At 39.2% G+C, this 25,245-nt stretch overlaps 1 protein-coding gene across 6 annotated transcripts in view; it reads left to right on the top strand.

Annotated features, from left to right (window-relative positions):
- NKAIN2 (sodium/potassium transporting ATPase interacting 2) overlaps positions 1 to 25,245 on the top strand; it is a 595,332-nt gene that overhangs the window by 431,965 nt on the left and 138,122 nt on the right. The window lies entirely within an intron of this gene.

Below are 25,245 nucleotides of genomic sequence, written 5' to 3'. Positions count from 1 at the left end.
ATAAAGGATGAAGTCTGTCAGGCTAGAACTATTATAGTTGACATTTTGATTTGAGTTGTTATACGGTTAAAATAAAACAAAGGATTCCGCATTTGCATTCATTTATTTCCTTGTGTGGCCTTGTGCTTACAATGAGTGTCATGACAGCATGGCCATGGATGGATGCTTGCTTGCTTTTTCTAATTTATGGAAAAGGCTGCTCCTTTTGTTTGACAAAGGTAACTCTATCCTAATAAGCTTTTCTTAATTAGGTGCCCTTTATCTGTATAGGACTACAACTCCTATCATATCCAGTTAGTCCATATGGGAAGATCAGCTGGGCATTTCAAAGGCACCAGAATTATGGAATGGTGGCAAAAACAGCTTCCAGGAAAATGTATTGCGGTTTCCACATTAGCCTATGACTTTGGCTGGAAACTGCATATTGAAAATCTCAAATTGACTTTCTGGTGTGGATAAATATAGGGGCAGTCATCAAACAGCGTTATCAGCTTCTCTTCATTTTCTGTTCCATAAAATTGGGATTTCCCATGCTTAGTAACAGCACTTCATACCTCAATCCAGCAGTTAGATCAAAAAGTAGGTGATGTTCTTAAATAAGCAGAACAATTCATCTATGTTAAAAGAATAATTAGCAATCAAACAAGTGCCACATTCGTCTAATGATGAGATTAACAATCAAAGAATTATATCTGAATCCAACAGTAAACAGGAGCACTTAGTAATTTCCATAACATTTAAAACCATATTTCCATCCCTTGTTTGATATAGGGTATTTTTCAAGGAAGAATAATCTGAAATCACTATTTTTAAAAGTATTGCACAGCCTTGAAATATGGAAAATAGGAGGTAAGTGAGGAAAGACCCAAATGATATCCTATTCTAGGGCTTTTCATGTCTGTTTTATATGAAAAAATGTTTTATGTTGCTTTGCTTTCGTGCAGGTAATTTTGTAATTAAGGTTTTTTGAATAAGTAAGATGAGTAAACTAAAGAAAAAGAGAAAACTGTAGAATAGAGGAATAAATAAATAAGTGGATAAATGAATAAATAAGGGCATTAAATAAACATAAGTGCACATCCCATAATTGCTTATGGGAAAAACTTGTGCACATCAGTGCTTTGTCATAACAAACTTCTACATCTGGGAAATTGCCTTGTCTGAAGCTGTAATTTTTGTCTAGATTAAGTCACATTTTTCTCTTTTATAGATTTCATAGTTTTCATATTGAGGTAAATCTGAACAAATAAAATAGATTTTTGTTAGCATAAACATGCATAGATTCCAGTACAGAGACTGGTGTATTTTTTTTCTATTCGTGAGTTTAAATACTTCCTAGAGTACCACATTCTAAGCATTTATGCTAATAACTTGGTAAAGAATTTGCCAAGTAAACACCCATCACTGTCATTAGCTTCCAAAGCATCCTGCCAAACAGCTAATGACAGGAATGGGTGTTCACTCATCAGAAATAGTGTGCTATTGCTGACAGTGGTACCATTTCCTGATCAGTACTGAATGATAACTGCATACAAATAGGCAGCCACGCTGAAAATTCACAATTAAGTCATACGATAAAAAAAAAAATATGAAAGGGTGAAACAAGAAAAAAACAAGCTCTTACAGCTATATAAAATTTAATTACAGAACACAGTTATAACTGTGATGAATTTTAGATGAATGATGTAACACTAAAGAACTACTACAATATTGCCTAATTTGGTGTATGATGTGAGTTTAATAGGGCATAGTACCAAGTTACTCTCAACGCATGTGAGTTTCTAAAATAAAATTGTCTTTTTTAATCCATGGAAATTAACAAAGGTATAATAATAAAGCTTTGCCTAATACCTTTCTTAACATTTTCTCAGATGGAACAGTTCATTTGAACTGGAAAACAAAATGAGAATTAATATCTGCTTCTCCAATCCACCCATTTCTAGATACTACAAATTACTGAAAGTCAGGTGTTAAACCCTAAAAATCACAGAAAATAATTATTGTGTGTTCTCCAGAATTAATAAGAGAATAATGTCCACACTTCTAGAGTTTCAAAAGAGAAAGTAGAGTTTCTTGATCTTGCTTACTTCAAAAGACTAACACATCTTGGAGGAGGAACCAACGTCCAAACGGTACGGACATGCGGTCTCGATGCTCCGAGACCGCCACTGATACTTTTGCCACTGGGTGGTCCAATCCGTCCCGAAGAGACAGTGAACAGGAAGACCACGTCTTGCTGATCTCAGGGACCCTGCAAAATCCCTGATCGATCCAAGAGAAGGCCTTCAAGATGGCAACAAAAGGCAGCCTAGGCTGATGAAGTTGGGACAGCTCTGGAATGGAAGGAAATGGAAAGAGAAAGCGGGTCCATCTGGTGAGGAATCCTTTCTGTTTTGAAAAAGACTGCTCAAAAAACCTTTTTTTATGCTAAATTAAATCCTTAAGCAGAAGAAATAAGCGGCGGAATTGATCTCCATTGGATTGTTTTGATTAGTATGCTTTTTCCCCCCTTTTCTAATTACACTGTGGATTGAATTGCTCACAACTTTTTTCTCTCCTCTTCTTAAAGTGAACGGACCAGGTTTTCTTCTTCGGCTTTTTCTTGCTTTATTTTTTAACTTAAGGATTAATATCTCCTTCTCTACTCTAACAAAAATCTTTTATTATTTGCTATTAAACTCCATTTAAGAACTTTGTTTCCCCTAAACCTGAGACAACATCATAGAGTGAAAGGAAGCAATACTGCCGCTCGGAGGCTAGAAGCTAAAGTTTCTGAAACCACACATTCTTTCCTGTTTCTCCTTTGATTTCACTGTCTTTGTACTTCACAGTTCCGTAATTAAAAGTGATAAGAGCCAAGGGCACAAAGTGTTTACACAGCTGTCCTTTGATAGCCTTATCGGCACTGGGAGAGGGGGAAAACAGGACCTCTTTCTTGTGAAGATTACAAATGATTTTGTGTTTAAGCTAAATATATATATTTTAAAAAGTCTTGAAAGCTAAAGTGGCAGTAATTTACAATTTGGAAACATGGATCAATTTTCAGAAGAGGAAACTTTAACTTTGTGAAAGATTTGGGATGGAATTCAAAATTTATTGAGGTAACTGGAGAATTGAGAAGAAGATAGAGTTTATACTAGAAAAAATGATGGAGAAGGAGCCCCAAAAATTGAAGAGAAAAATGAATACAAAGATAAGAAAACTAATGATTTGATTTGTGGAGTGAAAGTGGTTGAAAGCGAAAAAATGGGAGTATGGAAAAGGGAATTTGATGGACTGGAGGTCTACCCCAAATCTCAAGGCACAGAAGAAGAAAAAAGAGAAAAAAATGATGGTTTTAAGGAGAGAGATCTTATCAGAAGCACAATTGACAATCAAAGATAAATTAATTAAAGTAGCAAATGGAGGGCATCGAGATTACCTGAGAGATGCAACAAGTAACAAGGTGCAGAGAGATGTCCATAAAAACTTTACCAAGGAAATAAACAGAAGATTAACTCCACAAATGGCAAAAGAAATAACACTATATGCCTTCTGGAAGGATACAGGTTGATATATGAAAGTTGATAATAAAAAAGTAGCTACGTTTGGTGATTAGTAAGAAGGAATTTAGTAATTTTTAGATTGCTTTGTTAAATAAATAGTTGATAATGATAACAAGGTACATATTTATGTTGGCTGGAGGTGAGGAAGTTGGATATAAGTAATAAATGATTTTGTTAACAAATATTAATGATAACAATAATAATGAAATGATAAGAGATATAGTTAATGACATATTTATGTACTGGTTTAATATAAGGAATTTGGATATAAATTGCAAACAGTGACTTGGAAAAAAAGGCTTAGAAATTTTGTAAATTAATTCTTATTTGAATATGTCATAAATGTGTAATGTTATTGGATATATGAAAGTTGATAACAAAAAAATTCACTAAATCTTATAATTAGTAAGTAGTAATTTACTAACTTTTAGATTGTTATGTTAAATAAATAATTGATAATGACAATAAGGTACACATATGTGTTGGCTTGATGAGTAGAAAGTGGATATAAATAGTAAAGGATTTTCGTAAATGATTTTGTTAAATATTAATGACAACAATAATAATGAAATGATAAGAGATGTATGTACTGGTTTAACATAAGGAATTTTGATATAAATTGCAAACAGTGATTTAGGAAAAAGGTTTAGAAATTTTGTTAATTCTTATTTTGACTATGTTATAAAGGTGTAATGTTATTGGATATACGAAAGTTGATAACAAAAAATTAACTAAGTTTTATAATTAGTAAGTAGTAATTTAGTAACTTTTAAATTGTTATGTTAAATAAATAATCGATAAGGGCAATAAGGTACACATATGTGTTGGTTTGATGAGAAGAAAATGGATATAAACAGTAACGGATCTTCAGTTAACCAATATTAATTATAACAACTAATAATGGAATGATAAGGATAAGGAATACAGTTAATGATATATATATGTACTACCATAACAAAAGGAACCTGGACACAAATTGTAAACAGTGACTTGGGGAAAAAAAGGCTTTGAAACTTTGACAACTAATCTTTATTTAGAATATGTTATAAAGGCTTAAGGCTATTGGATGATTTTGTAATAATTAATGAAATGCCATCAGGTGGTGTTTTTAACTATGGATTATTTTAGGCAAAAGGACACTAAAACAACTTCAGTCAAATGAGAACTATGCTATGTTGATATTAAGACTCATTAAGAATCTTTGACATTTGATATGAATATAAGTAATGACTGTGGAAGAGATGCACAAAAGCTAATTGTAACCAATTGACACACTTTCTACAAGATGTAATGTAAGATGATAATTTTTTTGTGTTGTTTGTTTAATAAAAATAAAAATTTATTGCAAAAAAAAAAGACTAACACATCTTGATCCTACATTAATAATAAAGGCTTCTATGCAACCAATCGTGCAACAACAAAAGTAAAAACAACCCCAAAAGTGGGTTACAAATACAAATGCAAAGCACAATCAATTGACAATTAAAAATAGCAATGATATTGCCATCAAAATAATGTTTGTATCTGCAATAAATATACAGTGGCATTAGCAATAGTATTTAGGCTTAAATACTACCCCATAACTCTCTGGACAGTTTACAATATAAGCATTATTTGCATATTGCCCCCAACAATCTGGCTCGTCATTTTACCAACTTCTGAAGGATGGAAGGCCAAATCAACCTTGAGGCCTGTCAGGATTGAATTCCAGACTGAGAGCAGAATTTGCGTGCTCCACCAGGACTCCAAACATATTCAGAGATATCCAGAATCATCAATTACTACAAAGAGTATTGCTATAAAGGTTCAGATGTTGAATTTGCACTGAAAAGCAGTTATTTCAGATAACATTATGGATACATAGGCAGTCTGTTGAATTTAGATAATATATCATATATACAGAGGTTCTGCCCTGTTGTAATAACAAATGTAAGTATTGAATACAAAAATTTATTATTTGTGTTAACAGCTCTTGCATTATAAATACTTTCACTATAGTTCATTTTTCTACTTTGACTACACCTATTCTTTATTTCAAATATCAGATTTTTGTAAGAGGAAAATGATCGAATGAATACAGAGAAAATGAATATTGGACAACATATTAGTAATGAAAAGGGTATTTGTTGAATTATTTCTCTGAAACATGATTAGGACAAAGTGCATTAAGTATTAAATCAGCACAGTGACATCAGAAGTGATAATGATGTACTCTATGAGAAGATCACAGAAAACTGAAAAGAGAACAGTATAAAGAAAGCACAATTCCACCCTTTGAGCTGATTTTTCATGATTTTAAGCTTAGGAAGAGCAAATACTAAGAAATATTTACAGGTGAATAAAGGAAAAACCAATTTGGTGTCTCACTGGACACCCCCTGCTTTTTCAAAAAATGATGTTCAATAACAACCAAGAGGAACAGATCTCTTTCCCTTGTGAGATCCATTATCTCTGATTAATTTCACATGTTTTATAGAATGAGTCTCAGAAAAGCAACTGTTCCATTACATTCTGAGCTAAATATTGATGGGACATTATCAGACCTTTCAAATAGAAACCTAATGACAAAGTTAGCAGGGCCAATTCATAGCCGGCTAAGACTTTTATTAGTGTGTATGATCAATTCAAATGTATTCCTATCTCACAAAATAATTGGCTCACAAACATAGAAGGCTTTCAGAGCTAGTGAACTTTAGTTTAGGAAGAAGAAAATGTTTCAGGAGCTGATTGGGTATGGGATCAAAGAGCAGTAAGCAAGTTAAACTTGCAGAAATGAACTATATGGCTCTGTATTATCTGCCTGCACAATATCATCTTATATCACCCAGGTTGGGTAGCATGTAATGACACCAAAGGCTTTCATGCTTGGAGACTATCAAAAAAATACTTATTGAATACAGTCTCTCTTATGCAGGAAGTGGGGAACTGGTCTAATCTATTATACCTGGAAATTGGTCACTTTCCTAACCAGATTTACATCAAGCAGGTCTTAGTGAATCTTTACTAAAGCTGTTATTTATGATATTCTCCAAATGCCATTTTTGGATTACAATATTTTTGTGTAAGCATGAGAATAACTTAAGTATATCTTTGGAAGATGGTGGTTTATCACCTTTTTCATATCCATACAAAATATAGAAGGATCCAGAATCTGTGTCAATCAGACATTCACTGGTCTGGCCTGGGAGTTGACCCTTAATCAACATAAAAAAAGACATCTTGGCACTCTGCATGAGGCTACTCCTGAAGAGCATTCAGAAGCTTCAACTGGTACACATATAGCTATCGGTACAAACATAGAAAATGGTATCCCCTGATGCAATACATATATTGTAATAGCTGCATCAATTGCCAGTATGTTACCAGATGCAATTCAAGGTGCTGGTTGTCACCCTTAAAGCCCTGGGTTTGGCATTTTGTAAGTCTTTAAAAACTTGGCTATGTCCTTAGGTCTGGAACCCTGAATACATTTAGCACCCTGCTTCTTTTTGTTTACTCACAATTATTATGATAATTTTATTGGCTGATGTATATATTTATTTTGTGCTGTTTTTAAAATATTTATAAAATTGTTGGCAGCCTAGAATAAGTTGGTTGAGAAGGCTAACTAAATTCTATTGCCACTAAGTAGAATAGGCACTGCCACATGGGACACCCAGCTCTGTCCCCACTACTGTTGATCATACCTCAAGTCTTCTACTTGACATAATCCTATTATCCTGCTTAACAATGACCCAGCACTGTAAAGAAAGCAACTGATTAGGCAATCATATTATTTTTTAATGTTGGGGTTGTTCCATTAATGTTCAAATTTTTGTGTGCTTGACTGCATTGCTCCCTGGCCTCATTAGCACCTCATTGAACAAGGATGAGCCATTGAGTTTTATGTACACATCTTGTATTGAGAATGAAAACATTCCTAATGTTGCTTTCAGATTTGTTGTACTTTTTTCATGTTTCCTTTTATTGGGGAGAGAGGGGGGGGAGGAGGTAGGGAGAGAGAGAAGAGAGAGAGAGAGAGAGAGAGAGAGAGAGAGAGAGAGAGAGAGAGAGAGAGAGAATGAGAGAGAGAGAAACCACTAACCAACCTAGCACATAATTTGTCCTTCGTGGATACAACATTTAGGACAGTGCAGCCATTTCTGATAGTAAATGCTTCTGCGATACAGCAAGTCTACAGAGGAGGGCCTTAGGAGCAACATTCCCAAAAGGAGATGGTGGATTCTTTGACAATAGACTTCCCTTGCCTGAGGCCCTGTTCCAGAAGTATCCCAGCAGGAATAGTGGAAAGCTGAAATAAGGCAAAAGATTATGGTGAAAAACATATACTGGCAGCCTGAAGAGAAGGGTGAACAGAGGGGGGTGAGGCTAGGAGAATTTGAAATAGTAGTGATAGCACATTTGAGTGGCCAAGTAGTATTCTTAAGACAGTAGGCACAATGGGATATTTTATTATTTAATAAATAGAATTGTTACTTCCCACAAACTGCTAGGTTCATGAACCTATTCACGAATGTATAAATGTTCTCTGTGCTAATACATAAATGTTTTAATTAGGAAATATGTGCAATAGATCTTTTCAGCTCTTTCAAATATCTTATTTGCCTTATCATAAAAGTGTTAAAATAGTGCGTAGTTCTGTGATTGTGTAGCCATGAACAAATAAATATGAATTTCACAACCTGTCTTAAAGATTTTCCACATTCACTCAAATTATATACTGCCAGAAAAAATGACTATTAAATGTTGTGCTATGGCTTTGGTGCTCATAATAGTTTTGCTGTTCCCTGGGTGTATTTCTTTCACCATAATTTTTTCTCTCTTTCTTCCTTTCCCCTCTTTTCTAAAGTGTGTTTGTTTGTTTATTAGATTTATTTATTATATTTGTTTATTTATTATATTTGTTTATTTATTATATTTGTTTATTTATTATATTTGTTTATTTATTATATTTGTTTATTTATTATATTTGTTTATTTATTATATTTGTTTATGAGATTTATATTGCCGCCTATTCACACATGGAGACTCAAGGTGGCTTACAAGAATATAAAATCATCATATTAGAAAAATAAAACTCATAAAAGAGAATCATATATAATAAAATAAAAGAATCCTCCACCCCGACGATAACACATCATATGAGCTATATAATGGGTTCCATCCCACCTTATGTTCCCCAGGCCCACTAGCAAAACCAGGTCTTCAGTGTCTTCCAGAAGAATGTTAGAATGGGGGCCATTCTAATTTCTGGGGGAATGATGTTCCAAAGAGAGGGAGCCACCACAGAGAAGCCCCCTCTTCTGGGTCACATCAGGTGTAACTCCCTAAGGGATTCCTTTCCTCCCCACTCTGGTGGGTCGGGTAGATGTGACTGGCAAGAGAAGGTCCCTCAGATATCTTCTCCTTTGTTTAGCAGTTAGATTTCTACCTGCCATCAGAACTTAACTCTGATGTCCTTACAAGCCTTCTCCAAGTTTATTAATTTGGTAATTTATATTTCCTTGTTTTTTGCTTTTGTGGACAATTAAGTGTCAGAAAGTGACTTCAGCATTTATTCTCATTGACATAATACCTAAAGTAAGCCATTTTTTTATTGGAAGAATATAATTAAAATAATGCTACAATGCTTTTTAAGAATCTATATTATCATGTTCTGTTAAATTGCCAGTGATGCATTATTCTCTTATTTTGAGTTCACATTTCTTAATGTTTTATATTTTGAAACCCAGAAAAAAAGGGAGAAAGGAAACTTTCTATAGTATTTCTCTCAGCTGGAGCCCTATTGAATATACCAGCTTTCCAATTCAAAGTAATAAAAGCATTGATCTTCCGGCTCTCTAACACAGCAGTCCCTCTAATTCTGCATTAGTACTAAACACAAACAAAAAAATTAGTATAAGAAGCCCCAGGAGACAGCTCAACCACAGTTTTGCATTTTCCAGGGACAAATCAGCTACTGAAAACTTAATTTAAGATGCTGACAGAGGCATCTGAGTTAGAAGGGTAAATCTGCTGTCTACCAGATCCTTAAATAAACATTTCAGTCAGTTGGTCTTACCTGAACTGCATGTCTATTCAGACTTCAGAAATGTCAGTTGGTCTTACCTGAACTGCATGTCTCGAGGGTGGCGTGGGAGCAGTCACTGATAGGGTATTGTCACGGCCCAATTGCCTGGAGACTGAAGTAAATCTGAGGACACTCCCTCTGCTCCTCCTTCTGACTCCCCAGATTAACCGATGGTCCAGATGAAGAAGAACCTGGGAAGGAAGGGACAGAGACCCCTCCCAGCTCCCTCCTCGGTCCCTGACTGACCTGTAGCTATATACTCAGGCCTGGCGCAGGTTTGCCTGAAAGGTGGGAAGTGACTGCTCCCACACCACCCTCAAGATATGCAGTTCAGGTAAGACCAACTGACAGTCTCCAAGGTGGGGTGTGGGAGGAGTCACTGATAGGGACATATCAAATCTAGATGTCCATGGGAGGGATCATTGGGCCTGAGTTTCCCGAGTGTCCAGAACACCCTGAAGGACCCTCCTCCAGAATGATGCCTCGGCTGAGGCATACGTATCTAGCTGGTAATGCCTGAAGGGTGAAGGTGAGGACCAGACAGCAGCCCTGCAGATGTTCTCGATGGGAGCCTGGGTGGCCCAGGCTGCTCAGGTGGCAGCGTTCCTAGTGGAATGAGCTGTGATGCCCTGCGGCACTGGTAGCCCTTGAGCCTCTCACCAGAGGCCGAACATTAGCCACCCCTCGGAGGAACCTCTTAATGACCTGGACCTGTGACAGGGACTGGGCATTCCCCCCCCCCACAAGGATAGTGGCTAGAGCAGAGACCTGCCTGAGGAGGGTGCTATGGGCCAGCCCTTTCTCCAGATCATCCTGAAGAAATGCCAGTACCTGAGGGACTGAGGCAGATGATGGGTCTATCTGTGCAGACTGACCATGCCGCGAAGGAAGCCCAGGTCGCATCGTAGATGTGGGTGGTGGATCTCCTCCTCGAGGCCTCAATGGTGCTGATGACTTTAGAGGAGATCTGAGCATCACTCAGTTGTTCCCACTCAAGCACCATGCAGTCAGCTGGAGCCACTCTGGATCTGGATGCTCCAGGCTCCCCTGGCACAGGGTCCCCTCCCCCTGTGGAATTCTCTAATGGGGCAGAATCGACAACTCCACCAGGTCCGTGAACCAGGGGCGCCATGGCCAGTGAGGGGCCACTAGAATGATCTCTGCCCTCTCTACCACTAGCTTCTTCAACAACCCGGGAATGTGGGGGAGGGGAGGAAAGGCATAAAGCAGGCCTGCCAGCCATCTGCAGCATAGAGAGTCGATGTAGATGGCCCCCTGCATTGGGAATCGTGAGATGAATCTCAGAAGCTGGGCATTCAACGGTGATGCAAAGAGATCTGCAGATGGATGACCGAACCTCTGGCAGATCTGGTTTAAGATGCTGGGGTGAAGTTGCCACTCCCCATGGTCTACTGTCTCCCTGCTGAGCCAGTCCGCCTGCTGGTTCTCCACCCCGGAGATGTGTTCTGCTTGGATCGACAGGAGGTTCCGCTCTGCCCAGTATCCCAGACGTCTTGCTTCATCGTGCAGTGCCACGGAATGGGTGCCTCCCTGCTTGTTCACATGGGCCTTGGCTGCCATGTTGTCCGTCAGCACTAGAATGTGGTTCCCAGCAACCGTCTGCTTGAATCATCGAAGATCTAGGTGAATCGCTCTGAGCTCCAGCCAGTTGATGTTCCTCCGCAAGTCCGTTGGTGTCCACCAGCCTTGAGCCAACTGTGACTGGAGGTGAGCTCCCCAACCGAACAGACTTGCACCTCTCATTAGGACTAGCCTGTCTGGCTCCCTGATTAGGGAGCCCTTGGCTAGAGCCGGGGACATCCACCAGCGAAGGGAGAGAAGTACCGGGGGGGTCACAATGACCTTCATCGCTTGTCCTGTTCTTCTGGGGGGGAAGGAGGAACCACTGCAACTCTCTGGCGTGGAGGTAAGCCCAGGGAACAATCCCGATGCAGGAGATGAACTTCCCGAGAAGCCTGGAGAGAAGAGCTACGGGAACAGATCGAATCCTGTGAATCTCTCAAATCAAATCCACAATACTGTCCCTATGCTCCTGGGAGAGGAAAACCTAGCCCTCCACCGAATCGATAATGGTACCCAAATGCTGAAGCCTGGTGGAAGGGACTAGATGGCTCGTCTCGAGATTAATCGAGAACCATAGGGTGCTAATGGTGGAACTGAGATCCCCTTCTGCCCGAGCAGCTGAGAGGGCTAGTACCAGGATATCATCCTGGTAACAGTGTAAGCAAATGGGAAAGGAACAAAGGTGGGCCGCAGCCACGGCCGGCACCTTGGTAAAGGTCCTGGGGGTAGAGGCCAACCCGAAGGGAAGAGCCCTGTATTGGTAGAGGGCTAGTACCAGGATATCATCCTGGTAACAGTGTAAGCAAATGGGAAAGGAACAAAGGTGGGCCGCAGCCACGGCCGGCACCTTGGTAAAGGTCCTGGGGGTAGAGGCCAACCCGAAGGGAAGAGCCCTACCCTGGTAGGAGAACCTGAGGAACCTGTAGTGCTCAGGGGCAATCATGATGTGGAGATATGCCTCCGTGAGATCTATGGAGGCTAGGAAGTCCCCCTGTCTGATCGCCTCCAGGATTGACTTGAGGGAAGCCATTTTAAATTTATGGTATATAATCCTGGAATTTAACAGTTTGAGATCTAGTATTGCTCTCCACCCCCCACCCCACCCCCGAGCTCTTGGGGACCAGGAACAGGTGGTAATAGAACCCTGACTCTTTTCCCCCCTCCAGAACTGGTTCTACTGCATTGATTTCTAGAAGATGGCGATGGCCTTGTGCATGAGAGAGCACTTTACCAGGTTCTTGGAGAAGGGAAAGGTACGGAATCTATTCAGGAGTTGAGAACGGAACTCCAGGTGGAGCCCCGACCTGACTGTCTGGAGGACCCAGGCGTCCGTGGTGATGCCCTCCCAGCGGTCCGCAAAGGAGGAAAGGTGACCACCGATGGGGTGATCCGGTCCTGAATCACTTAGCTCTGTGGAAGGGCAGCCCCCCCCCCTCGAAAGGGCCGCTTCCCGGGCTGCTGGAATCTATACCTGTTCCTGGAAAATTGCCTATCCCCCTGTCTGGGGGGATATATATATATATACCTGGGAGCAGAATACCTCTGCTGTTGGAAGTCCTGTTCAGGAGGAGGATAGGAGGGTCTCCTGGGATAAGGGGCCACCTAGTGGTCTGAGCATCTGGACATGGATGAGAAGACTTTCCTCTTGTTCTTGTCCTCAACAAGGATGGGATCCAGGGCAGGCCCAAAAAGCCTGTCCCCTGTGTACACTGCTTCTGCCAGATGCCACTTCGCCCGGAACTCGGACTGCCAATGGTGTAGCCATAGGAGGCATCTGGAAGCCACTGAGGATGACAAGATCCTGGAAGAATACTTTACCACGTCCAAGGTGGCGTCTGCCGAGAACTGGGTAGCCACCATCAACTACATAATGACCTGCAGTAGCCTCATGTCTGATGCTGGTGTCCTGTCTTGGATCTGCTCCAGCCATAGGAGGGTGGACCTATTGAAGAAAGAGGCAGCAGCCGCCGCCCTGATTGCCCATGAGACAGCTTGGAAGGTCTTACGCATGACCAGCTCCGCTCTCCTGTCCTCTGCCTTCAGGCAGTTAGATATATCCCTGTCACCATGGCAGAAGAGGAAGCCAAGGCTGCTACTGGGGCATCCACAGGAGGGACCTGTAAGGCTTGGGTGAAAGAATAATTCAGGTTATAAAATCTGCAATCATTACTCCCTGGAGTGGAGAAGGAACCAGGCTTGGACCACTGGGACTTGAGAACCACTAGGAAGAGGTCTGGGGGGGGGAATCTCCTCCTTCTCAACCTGGGGCCTGTGAAAGGGGCCCTTTTTATTTCCCCCACTAGGAGTGGGATTAGTGGGGTTCTGGTTTGGGGTATGGTCCAAGTCTGCTGTGGCTTTGGCCTTGCGTAGCAAGGAACTAAATAAGGCAGGAGGAAATAGGCCTGTGATGGTTGGGGCCTCTGTGGCTGTGAGAACCCAAGATCCTTCTGCTCCTCCCCCTCTGATACTGAGCCCTCGCTAGCAGTGGAAGGTGAGGAAGCTCTGAAATCCCTGGAGGCTGAGGGCTCAGGCTGGACTGCTTGCTCTCGTGGAGCCCCACGAATAGACCTATGCCTGGCTCCCTAAAATTGGTGTTGCATGTCTGATGCAATGCCATCCGCTATAGCCCTAGCTAACATGTTTTAGAAGCTTTCAGAGGGTTCTGGGTAGGCAGGAGAGAGGCTTGGGGGTTCCCTGTTACCTCTGGAGCCAGGAGATTGAGGGGCCAAGCGCTGCCTGGGGAAACTCACAGCCCTGCGGCCAAAATGATCACCCCTCGCCCTAGGGGAGTGGGATGGCAACAAGGGAGGCAATAAGGGGCTGCCCTCCCTGGGGTCTCTCTCTGCACCTGGAAATCCAGGCTCCTCTGCTCCTGGTGGCCTCCACCATCGCAGTACTCATGGTTCGTAGCCTCTCTCTCTTCTCTCTGATAGTCTCTGGTTCCTCTTCTATCGCGTGGATTCGGCGCTCCTTCGAATCCACTTTCTTCGCAGCTACCCGCCGATCTGCGGGTCGAAAGGAAACCGGTGCACCGCTGGTGAAAAGACCTTCCCCAGATTATCAGTGGAGCACAGGCCCAACGAACCCTCCTGAACGAACGTGGTGTTGAAGCGCTGTGGCAGCTGCGACCAGCACGCCTCTCTACACTTTGCGCATCGCTCTCGATTTAAAATGGCGACTGCCGATCACACGGTCCGAATGCCTGAGGTGGCTCAAGTGAGAGTCCATGCTGTTCTCGCTGGATCGCTGCTTCTGTGAGGTTGGTGGCGGTGCACGAGCTCTGCCCCCCCCGAGTGCCGATGGCTCAGGGCCCGCAAAACTGCAGTGAGCGTAGCTTATGTGCAGGCAGGAAGAGAGCGCAGGAGAGAGAGGTAGGAGGATAGGAAGAAAGGTAGTGAAAGACCTTAGAACTTTAAAGAGATTTAGGAAATTTAAAGAAATCCAGAGAGTCATGAAATAGCTCCTTTTAGGCCGAAGACTGAGGTTAATCTGGGGAGTCAAAAGGAGGAGCAGAGGGAGTATCGTCAGATTTACCTCAGTCTCCAGGCAATTGGGCCGTGACAATACCCTATCAGTGACTCCTCCCATGCCCCACCTCGGAGACCAACGGGTTTTCTTTGTAACTATCTCTGCAGGAAGTCATTCTTATTAAAGTTCATTGCTTTTAGTGCTGAAAGGTATCAGGAAGGACTTTTAGGTGTTAGAGCCAATGGCTGAAAAGGCTTTTCTTTTATCAACTGAATTGATTAAAAACTGGTGTATGGACAATGCATCCTGAGAAACTTGATGGTAAGCATTAAGAAGCCCTAATACATCAAGAAATGTATAAGCAAGAAAGAAAATGGAAAATAAGGTGGTGTTATAACAGGAAGAAAGGATGGTAAACAAAGCAACCCAAACCGTATATTATACTTATTAAATGAAATAATAAATGTATAAAAATGATAAATGTTAAAACACCCATAACCAAATGACATGCTATATGTGATGATGTTTTTTTTCTGTTTTGTTTCTTGTTCTTTTTTGTTCTGTTTTTTTCACTGATGTGGGTATGTGTTGTTCATGTAACAAAAAAATAATAATTAAAAAAAAAAGAAATGTATAAGCCAGAGAAAGAAGAGAAAGTCTATGGAGGCTAAACCAGACCGAAATATGTCTACATTCTAGTCACTAGTAGAGAAGAGAGAATCAAGTGATTCCTTTTAATTTAGTTTCCCACCCACTCACCATGAAGCGCACAATGTGTCTTTAGACCGATTGTATTTCATAAAGATCTACATTAATTATATACTACCCTGGTTTCCTTAGAGAAACAGTAGGGGAGGGAGGAAAGAAGGAAGGAAGGAGGAAAGGAAAGGAAAAGGAAACAAAACAAAAGGAAAGGAAAGGAAAGGAAAGGAAAGGAAAGGAAGATTATTTATGGATTTATCATCTTTATGTATTTATTTATATTTCACATTTTTATGTCAGCCAACTCCAATAACAAATCAGGAAAGTGACTTGGATAATTTTCCTTTATTGGGTTTACAAAGGAGACCTGTTAAAGTTTTTAAAAAACTAGGTGAGAAAGGCAGGGGGGAAAAAGAGTGTTAAGATATTTGGAGGAATTAAAAATCGTCAGATCTTGTTTTTTAACAATCTTGTTAGATTGTTAAATAAGGGGAAAGAAAAAGGAAAGAAATATAACATTGATTTATTTGACCAGGATTAAAATTTAGGGGCATGTATAAATCATGAATCAAATTTCTGAATATATTAAGAAAATAATTATAAAACTATCTTCATTCTGCATAAAGAACTGAAATATAAACTCAGTATTCAACTTCTCTTATATTTAGCTATAAGTAGTTGTACTAATAAGAGCCAGTTTGGTATAGTGGTTAAAGAGTCAGGCTAGAAACCAGGGACTGACAGTTCTAGTCCCACCCTATATGCAAAGCCAGCTGAGTGACCATAGGCCAGTCCCTCTATCGGTCAAATCTAAAAACATTGGCAGATACTTGCCAAGAAAATTGCTGGGTCTTGTCCATCCAATTGCCAGGAGTCAATATTCACTCAAAGGCACACACATACACACACACACACACACCAAATTTTATTCCTAATGCTGCTTATTCCACTTGTTCCCAATTATTGATTTGAGGATCATGATTTTTCAGCTTCTTTGAAGTAGAGCCAACTGCTAAGACACTACAGCTGCAGAGATTATACAGTTTGACTCTGTTGCCTGAGTTTCAATCTCTATCCTAACCTTGAGGTTATTTGATTCTCCTGATGATATCTCCTATTGCGTCACTAACTATTCCTGCTGGTATCTCAACACAGTACAATCTGTATATGGTGTTATTATCCTTTCCAGTTGCCGACCCCCTGCTGTTGCTATGCACATTGAATCCTGTGCTCTACAGGCTGCTAGTAAGCTTGCCAATCCAATCATAATATTCTTTATGCTTAGCCTGTTGCTGCTGCCATTGAAAATGTATTCCCTGAGGAATCCAGGCAGAAGATTTGTTTGATAGATGGAAGGAGAGTTCCTAACATGAGGTTTGGAAATAACTGTGCAAGGATAACTTCAGGCTAGTCAAGAGTATATTCTGAAGTTCCAATAAAACTAAATAAACATTCTCACCTGTACTTGTACTTTGTAAAGTATTGATTTAATTATTTGAATTTCTCACTCCATAATTTCATTGGATTGAAAATATTTTGGACTGAAACAGGTTAATCTTACTCCTCAAGATCTTGTAAACAATGTCATTTATCTAGATGAAAGTTCCATTTTCAATTCCAAAATAGATGAAGCTCACTTATCTAACAGAAATAGTAGAAACATAGGGAGAATGTATGGAAGAAAGGGTTGAAGTTTACCATTAAATTATAATTTTCAGAGGATTTTTATAAAACAATATTATCATTTGTACATGATACTGGATAAACATTTCTTGGACTTTTTGAGACAAACTGAAAGAAATGAAAAATTGATTTTGGAATTTGATGATTAGAATTATATGGGAAATAATCTAGACAAATGTTAATCTTAAAGTGCTTTTTATTTATAACGACACCAAAAATGTTGTGATTCATTCTTTTTTTTATTTTTCTTGCTTTTCCCTTTCTTTTTTACACTGTCACTCTTTCCTAGCTTTTTCTTTTTTAAAACAGTTTTCGTTTGTTTATCTTTTAACGTTGTATATTTTTTGAAAATTAATAAAGTTATATTAAGGAAAAACAAACATTAACATCAACCTCTATTCTTTATAAATCTTGCACCTTTCCGTTAAATTGACACTCTTAATTATATCATTTGGCCAGTACAAAAAACTTTTATTTTGTTCTGTGAGTACTTTGATAATGTTTTATGAAGGAGACTAAGCATGTATGACTACTTGTATGACTAGGTATAGTAATCTTACCGGGTATTCAAGACACCATCATGTGAAGATCATAGCTTCATGCACCAATATAATTGCAGAATAATTTCTAGTTGCTTTGTCCATCATGGCCACCCAGAGTGAACAAAACCAGATAAGGGCTATAATTGACTTTATTACAGTTGCATCAACAAATCTACTCCTGCCTTAGACATAAAATGTACAAAGTAAGTTGTTTTGCTGTCCGTAACAATGTCATTCAATAATTCGATATTTAGCAATGCTTCTATAGAAAATAAACCTACAATCAACAGTTGTTCACTAGAAACATGCTGGAGGACTATCTGTAGATTGCATTTTTCTAACTGAAAACATTGCAATTTTCCTACTGTTTGCCAATGAAATTTACAGAAGTTGCCTTGTGGTTTCTGATCCATTTATAATCTTTTTAACATTAAAGTTTTAAGATTTAAATAAACTGATGAAATTTCTTAGAAGCAAACACAATAATAACTTTTTCCTGCTGCAGTATTATTTTGTTGTGTTGGTCAAAATCTTTAATACATATGAACATCCTCTTGTAAAAGGCAAGTCCCAACTCATTCTGCGATTTCATTCTGAGATTCTGAGATGCATCTACTTGAATAATAGTTGTCTTATTTACGTCATATAACTTCAAAAGAGGTCCTATACATAACACACTGGACAACAATTTTTTTTCAAAGGTTTTACTTCCTGAAAACTTTTAGTGGTTATTAGATTCCTTTAAACTGAAGATAAACATACCGTATTTTTCACACTATAGGACGCTCCAGACTATAAGACACACATTAACTTTAGAAGAGGAAAACAAGAAAAAAAATATGCCTCTGCTTCTCAGGATCCATCAGGTATTAATCTGGCTAGCGTCCCTGCATCAAACAGCAAAAAGCCTGCCTCTGCCAGGGAACACTGGCATCTTTGCTGCTGAGTATCTGATTGGTGGTTTGATCAGCTACCCGGAATACCGCCGATCAGCTATTCTAGGCAGTGGGGATTGTCACGCTGCCTATTGCGTCCACCATTCACTGTCACCCATTCGCCCTTGCCACCAATTGCCATTGCCAATTCTCCACTGATCGCCATCGCCAGTTTGCCGCCACCAATCAGAAGCAATAGGCAGCAGTGCAAACAGGTGGCTCGTCACCTAGAATAGCTGGTTGGTGGTATTCCGGGAGACCAATCCAACTGCTAATCAGCTGCTTGGTAGCTGCTTGGTAGCGAAGGCTGCAGTGTTCCCTGGCAGTGGCAGCAAACAATGGTGTACCAAACCCCTACCACCACAATATTCGCTCTATAAGACACACAGACATTTCCACCCACTTTTGGGGGGTGGGAAAGTGCATTTTATAGTGTGAAAAATACAGTAATTTCAAGTGACTGTATTACATAAAAGTCTTGAGAAATATCAAATTAACTTTTAATGACTATAATGTATTTAATCATAACATATTTCCCATGTTCTGCATGGGTTCAACAGGACTAAATGCTTGCTGCTGATTTTTGTTTGTACTCAGTGTCCAACAGTAGTTAGCCAGCACTGATGTATTCCATGATACCATTTTTCCATTGTGGCAATGACCTAGTGAAAACTTTCACCATGTTCGTCACTGATTGCACCTAGCTTGTTGGGAAATAAGTCCAAGCATTAAGGCAGAAAATGAATATTTGGTAACAGGTTTCACTTCATGGTTTAGTACACTGTAAGAAGTTTGTCAATTAGCTGAATGTAGCTTGGTACTCTGTAATCGCCAAGAAAATTCTCAATGACATCTTTGAATGCTTTCCAGTTAATTTGTTCTGGCCTGCACTAACAAATCTTCAAACTGCTTGTCACTGATGACAGATCTTCTCTGTGGACCAACAAAATGCTTTCCCTAATCTTGGCATCAGTTATTGGATATATCTGTCTGAAATAACAAAAGCCTTCATCTTCCTTGTTCATCACTTTCACATAATTTGACATCAGTCCATGTTTTATGTGAAACAGAGGCAAACATATTTTTGTCGGGTCAACAAGTAGTTTTTCTGTCCTGGAACCAAATTCTTTGGTTTTAATGTAACATGGCTTTCTTGCATAGCTGTCCCATTTGCAAATGTAATGACAGTACTTGGTACATCTACTTGATATATCCAAGCAGCGGAGTTACTATTTTTAGATTTCCACAGATATTCAATTGTACTTGGTGTACTGGATGTGCTTCAACAGCAATTCCATGTTTTTGTATATTTCTTTCACATGTTCATCATGGCCAGCAGATACTGAAGAATGTATATTGCCATTGTGTGACAGGACAGCCTTGAAACTTAACACTGATGACTCAATAAAACGACACCATTCTAGTGGGCATTAGTAATTAGTAAAATTAAAATGAGTAAACTTTGTTAATTTGCTAAACTTAAAATATACATTATATTTTTAAAAAATTGCAAAAACAGAAGATGTCTATAAAATAATACATGATAGGTTAAATTACAGGTTATTTTTGCGATTCACAGCCAAACATCTATAAGATGCACCCAAAAGTGTTCAGGAAACAAGATCTGGTCCAGTATAGTTTTCAGAAATGTCAATGTATTGTCATATCCCCAAGACTATTGCAACATGGCATTATCAAGCAGAGGTTGCCATCAGTTCAATTTGACCCTCCCCCAAAATTCTCTGTTAACCTTTCTTTATCTTGTAATGCAATAATTAACTATAGCTTGAACTTTACTATCATTTGGCTTAATGCTTCTTGATGAAAGTATATGTCCCAGATGCCTAACTTCATTCAACTTAAACGGGATCTTATCTGGATTAATTTAACATTCTCCCATTGGGCTGTTTCAATTACTTCCTGCCAAATCCTATCATGCTGCTCCTCCTTTGTGGGGATAGCTACAAGCACACCATCAGCTATGACAGGAATTGCAGTGATATTGCCTAACCTTTCATTTATTCTACTGACAAAAACACTTCACTGACAGAAAGTTGTTTGTACAACTCTTTCCTTTTTGTCCTAATGCAATGAAGAGCAAGTGCTAAATTCTCACCATCATTCTATGTCTGTTAGGGTTTTCCCTCGCTCTAGAGTCAAATTATATGCTCAATGAAAGGACATCTTCTTTTTTATGACATCTGCTAAAGAACTGAAGATGGACTCCAGCACCAGTTCTAAAGCTCAGAAAAGTAAACCTCTGGTTTCAGTGATCGACCCAGATTCGATCTTGCAACATTATCCTGGGACAAATATATTTGCCCTCATTCTTAAGAACTTTCCATTTGCAGCTTTGAGTCTCAGCAAGGCTGAACTCTAAGTCAGGCCTAAAGAACTCATGCACTACAGATTTCTGCGGCACACATTTTACTGTTAATACCCTCATTGCCTCTATAAATTATTCATTCACTCTTAATCTATTATTTATAAAAGGCAGTACACCACAGAGTAATTGGCCATCTTGGTTGTTATTTCACATATAGACTGACACAGATGTGAAGTGCATGGAGCCAAGCAGCCAATGACCATGTTTGGTGTGTTTAGATTTTGTTTAGATAATAGAGGTAGATAATTTAAATAATTTAAGTGTAGCACTGTTTGTGACAGATTTTCTTTGCTCAGCTGTCGAACCATATCTCTTACCAGACTATTAAGAGTGCATTGCACATCTTGGTTAGAGTTAGGACTAATATCTTAGTAGATATGCATACAACTGCTCTATAATACTGCTGAACTGCATTCAATCTTACAATCATATAGAAATTTGACTGACTTCATGAAAGTTCTGGAGCAAAACCGTAGTTTATCCAACCTATATTTTTCTATACTTATCATCATAACTAGCAGTTAGCCTTCTGCCTTGTTAACCCTCTAGAACAGAATATGAAGTAGGCCAGGAATTCAGTAGTTTACGATTTCATTACAGTAGATTTGATTTTTGCTTCCCCTCTCCCAGGGTAAAAGATTTTTATTTTGTGGATTTTAAGGAAGATAACAAGGGGAGGGGTTTCTCTTTCTGCCTCAGGTGTCTTCAAAGGGAACATATATCAACCTGAATCCCAATGGTATTTAAACGTCATTCTGCCAAATACTTAATTTCAATTAAAACACAACAGCATTATTTTCACATTAAATTAAATTAAAATTAAAAGAGTTTGACTGATTGTAACCAAAAATAATGAGAGGAAAAAGGAAGTAGTCTTCATAGTTTTATTTTCGTGTCATCTGTTGAAAAGTATAGTTTGCTCTGTAGTTGTGATCTCTAAAGGGTTATTTACCTATTTACACTTACTCTCTCTCTCTCTTTCTTTCTATCTCTATCTCTCTATGTACGTATACTCAGTATAACAATATAGAATAATAGAACACTTCTTTGTAGCTAAAATATACTCACCACACCAGTATGATGTCTAGCATGGAATAAATTGGAATTTTTCATCACCTTATGACCTCGAGGTATTTTTTTTTTTTTGGTCAGTCAGTTCTGATCTTCCTAGAGAATATTGATCTGTAATACTTAAGTCCAAAATAACCTGGTGTCACCTGCAAAAATGTTCACATTAAAATTCACCTCTAAATCTACTATAAATTATTCATACATACATAGACATACTTTAATGACAATGCAAATTTTTGAAGTACAGGTAGTCCTTGTTTAGCAGCTCCCTTATTAAAGACCATTTGGAATTCTAACAGTGATGAAACAGACTTTTACTTCTACAGACTTTTAGCTAACCAATTGGGGATGAACATCCTTTGAATGGTGTGGGAGTAGGAATGGATTTCCAGAGAAAAACCTGCAGACTACAGGAACCAGGAGCGCTACCCAAGTGACCCTAAGGACCCAGATAAATCTCCAAGTGCTTCAAGGACCCTCTAAAAGGATACAAATGATCAGGTGTCTGCGAGGAATATAAATCCTTCCATTCACCACTATCCTGTCAGAGCTGAAGAAACTTCTTGGATGAGAAGCGAAATGTCTTCAAAGAAAAAACAAGAAAGTCCAGTTGCCTTCTGAAAAAACACCTTTGGGACAACCATGAACTAGATGTCTGAGAATCTCTACAAATTTTCAGTGATGAAACAATAATTGTATGACCAATCCTAATATTTTCATCATCTGCAAGTCTGTAAAGCAAACAGAAAGCTGACATAAGATCATAAGTGCAGTTGCAGTATCTCTTAGTGATTACTTTGCCTCACTCACAAACTGCCAGTCTCAACTGTGGTTACTAAACTAGGACTATCTGTATTCTACTTTGTATTTCTCCATTGTGATAGTATAATTGTGTGGTTCCTTTTATTAATATTCTTATTCTTTAGTCACTTATAAGCTAAAGTATAAAGAAGACCTCACTGGATGATTGTCATTTCTTAAGAAATTTTGATAAGGTATTTAGTTAAGAGCTTTATATAAAAATCATATATAATTATAGTATTTATGCAGTAGTTTATCACCACATTAAACCATAATACAGTATAGCTATATAAAGAATAAAATCAGGGGTGGACTGCTAGGGGTTCGCATGGGTTTGGGTGATCCTCTAGCTAGGATTCTGCCCAGTTCGGTGAATCCCAAATGCCCCCTGGCTGGCCATACCCATCCCACTCTGCCCCTCCTGTCCCACCCCTCAAGGAGTCTCCACACAGCCCGTTCATCATGCCAGATAACTGCAGGGCCCGCGCAGAGGCTTGCCCTCCCTGCTGTGGTGCAGGGGGCCGATTAGGCATGCCCACCATGGCCACGCCCACGCCTGCTGCAATTTTTGAAGCCCACTCCTGAATACAATGTATAGATTGCCTTATTGGTTATTTACAGGCTTTGAATATATGAGAACAATCAAATATATGGCAATTAGCTGGCTATTCCAATTTACAGTTCTCTGAAAATATATTTGCGTCTTTTTGATCTTCTGAATTTTTGTATAACTCTGTACTGGAGCTTCAAGTGAGCGATAATAAATAATAAATTGAATGAACAAATAACACCAAGGTTTAGTGCTTGTTTCATTTATTTCATAAGCAAAATAATCGAGTCAGTATGAGACTGGCACGAATGTAAAAAAGGAAGCATCCTTTTCAAGTAATATCAGTGGCAATAACTGCAACCAAATTCTTCCTCCACTTGGTGATCAACCTCCTATGTTCCTTTGTAGGCATTTTGGCTCATTCCTTCATGCTGACTTCAGGAATATCTGAGGGCTTCCCAGTGAAATCATATAGTTTGTTTGTTTGTTGTTTTGTTTATTTGTATGCCGCCCTTTTCCCTGGGGGGACTCAGGGCGGCTCACAATCCAAAGGAAGGGGGGAAAACAGACTTTTACATATAAGACAGTACATGATTAAAACGCAACATTCATACCATTCGGGCGGGTTACAATCTTTAGCCCCAGGCCTGACGGGATAGCCAGATTCTAAGGGCTGTGCGGAAGGTCTGGAGGGTGATGAGGGTACGAAGCTCCACGGGGAGATCGTTCCATTGGGTCAGGGCTACCACCGAGAAGGCTCTCCTCCGCGTGGTAGTGGCACAACATTCTATGCAGTTTCAGTCTAACATTCATTTGGCCATTTCGAAACATGATACATACCATGTCTTGTGCTAAGGGATGGATGGCCTGATGTAAAACAGAAATTTCTGCTTACTTCAGCCACAAAATACAAAATCCTTCACTCATTTAGTTCATTTAGTGACAGTTCAGAGTTACAACTGCACTGAAAAAAATGACCGGTGACCATTTTTCATACTTACAACCATAGCATCATCCCCACCGTCACATGATCAAAATTCAGATGCTTGGTAACTGACTCATCTCTATGGCTACATTATCCTTCTGATAAGCAAAGTCAGTGGGGAAGCCAGACTTATTTAACAATTGTGTTACTAACTTAACAACTACAGTGAATCGTTTAACAACTGTGACAAGAAAGGTCATAAATGGGCAAATTCACTTAGCAATAGAAATTTTGGGCTCAATTGTGTTTGTAAGTCAAAGACTACCTGAATTTCCAAACCATGATATTATCACCTTCATATTCAATGGTTAATATCAAGTTCTTATTGTGGAATGTAATGGTTCTCTCCCATCAGACATAACGTTTATGAAGTCCCAATATTTTACTTTTGACTCATTTGCCCATTGAACATTCCTCCCAAAGTTTGACAAACTTGAGATGACCATCAATGGTTGCTTTTGTGTTCAGTGACTTCCCCCTTGCTATTTCTCTGATGGTCTCTTCCTTAGAGTCTTTAGTTTCAAAATCTTCATTAGATAGCTCAATATTGATAATAAAAATTAATGGAACTGTAAGAACAATCTGTGGGGATGATTGGATTCTGAGCAGCCATTTCACACAAAAGGTTTCATTTTCTTGCTTGGCTGAACATTTGGATTCCTTTTCACAGGTTGCTTCTTTAAGCCGATTGTGGCCTTCTGTCGCCAGTCTTCATTGTCACTGGATATACAGGAGACAGCACCATCTCTCTTATTTGTGGAAGCTGAATGATATCATAAAAACTGAAATACTATGTCACAAATTACAAGTCTAGTTGCAAATTTTAAAACTGAGTGGAGATCATTTTAATTTTTTTTGAAAAAGTAAAACCATTGTTCAAACTAAACTTCAGCTGATTGCTTATTGACTTTTCCCTTTGACAG

Source organism: Thamnophis sirtalis, unplaced genomic scaffold (genome assembly GCF_051295495.1).
Source record: "Thamnophis sirtalis isolate CommonGarterSnake01/CBP01778 unplaced genomic scaffold, rThaSir2_p1.2 scaffold_6, whole genome shotgun sequence".
Classification (NCBI taxonomy): Eukaryota; Metazoa; Chordata; class Lepidosauria; order Squamata; family Natricidae; genus Thamnophis; species Thamnophis sirtalis.
Note: the sequence above shows the minus strand (reverse complement) of the source record. Positions and strands in the feature narration are given on the sequence as shown.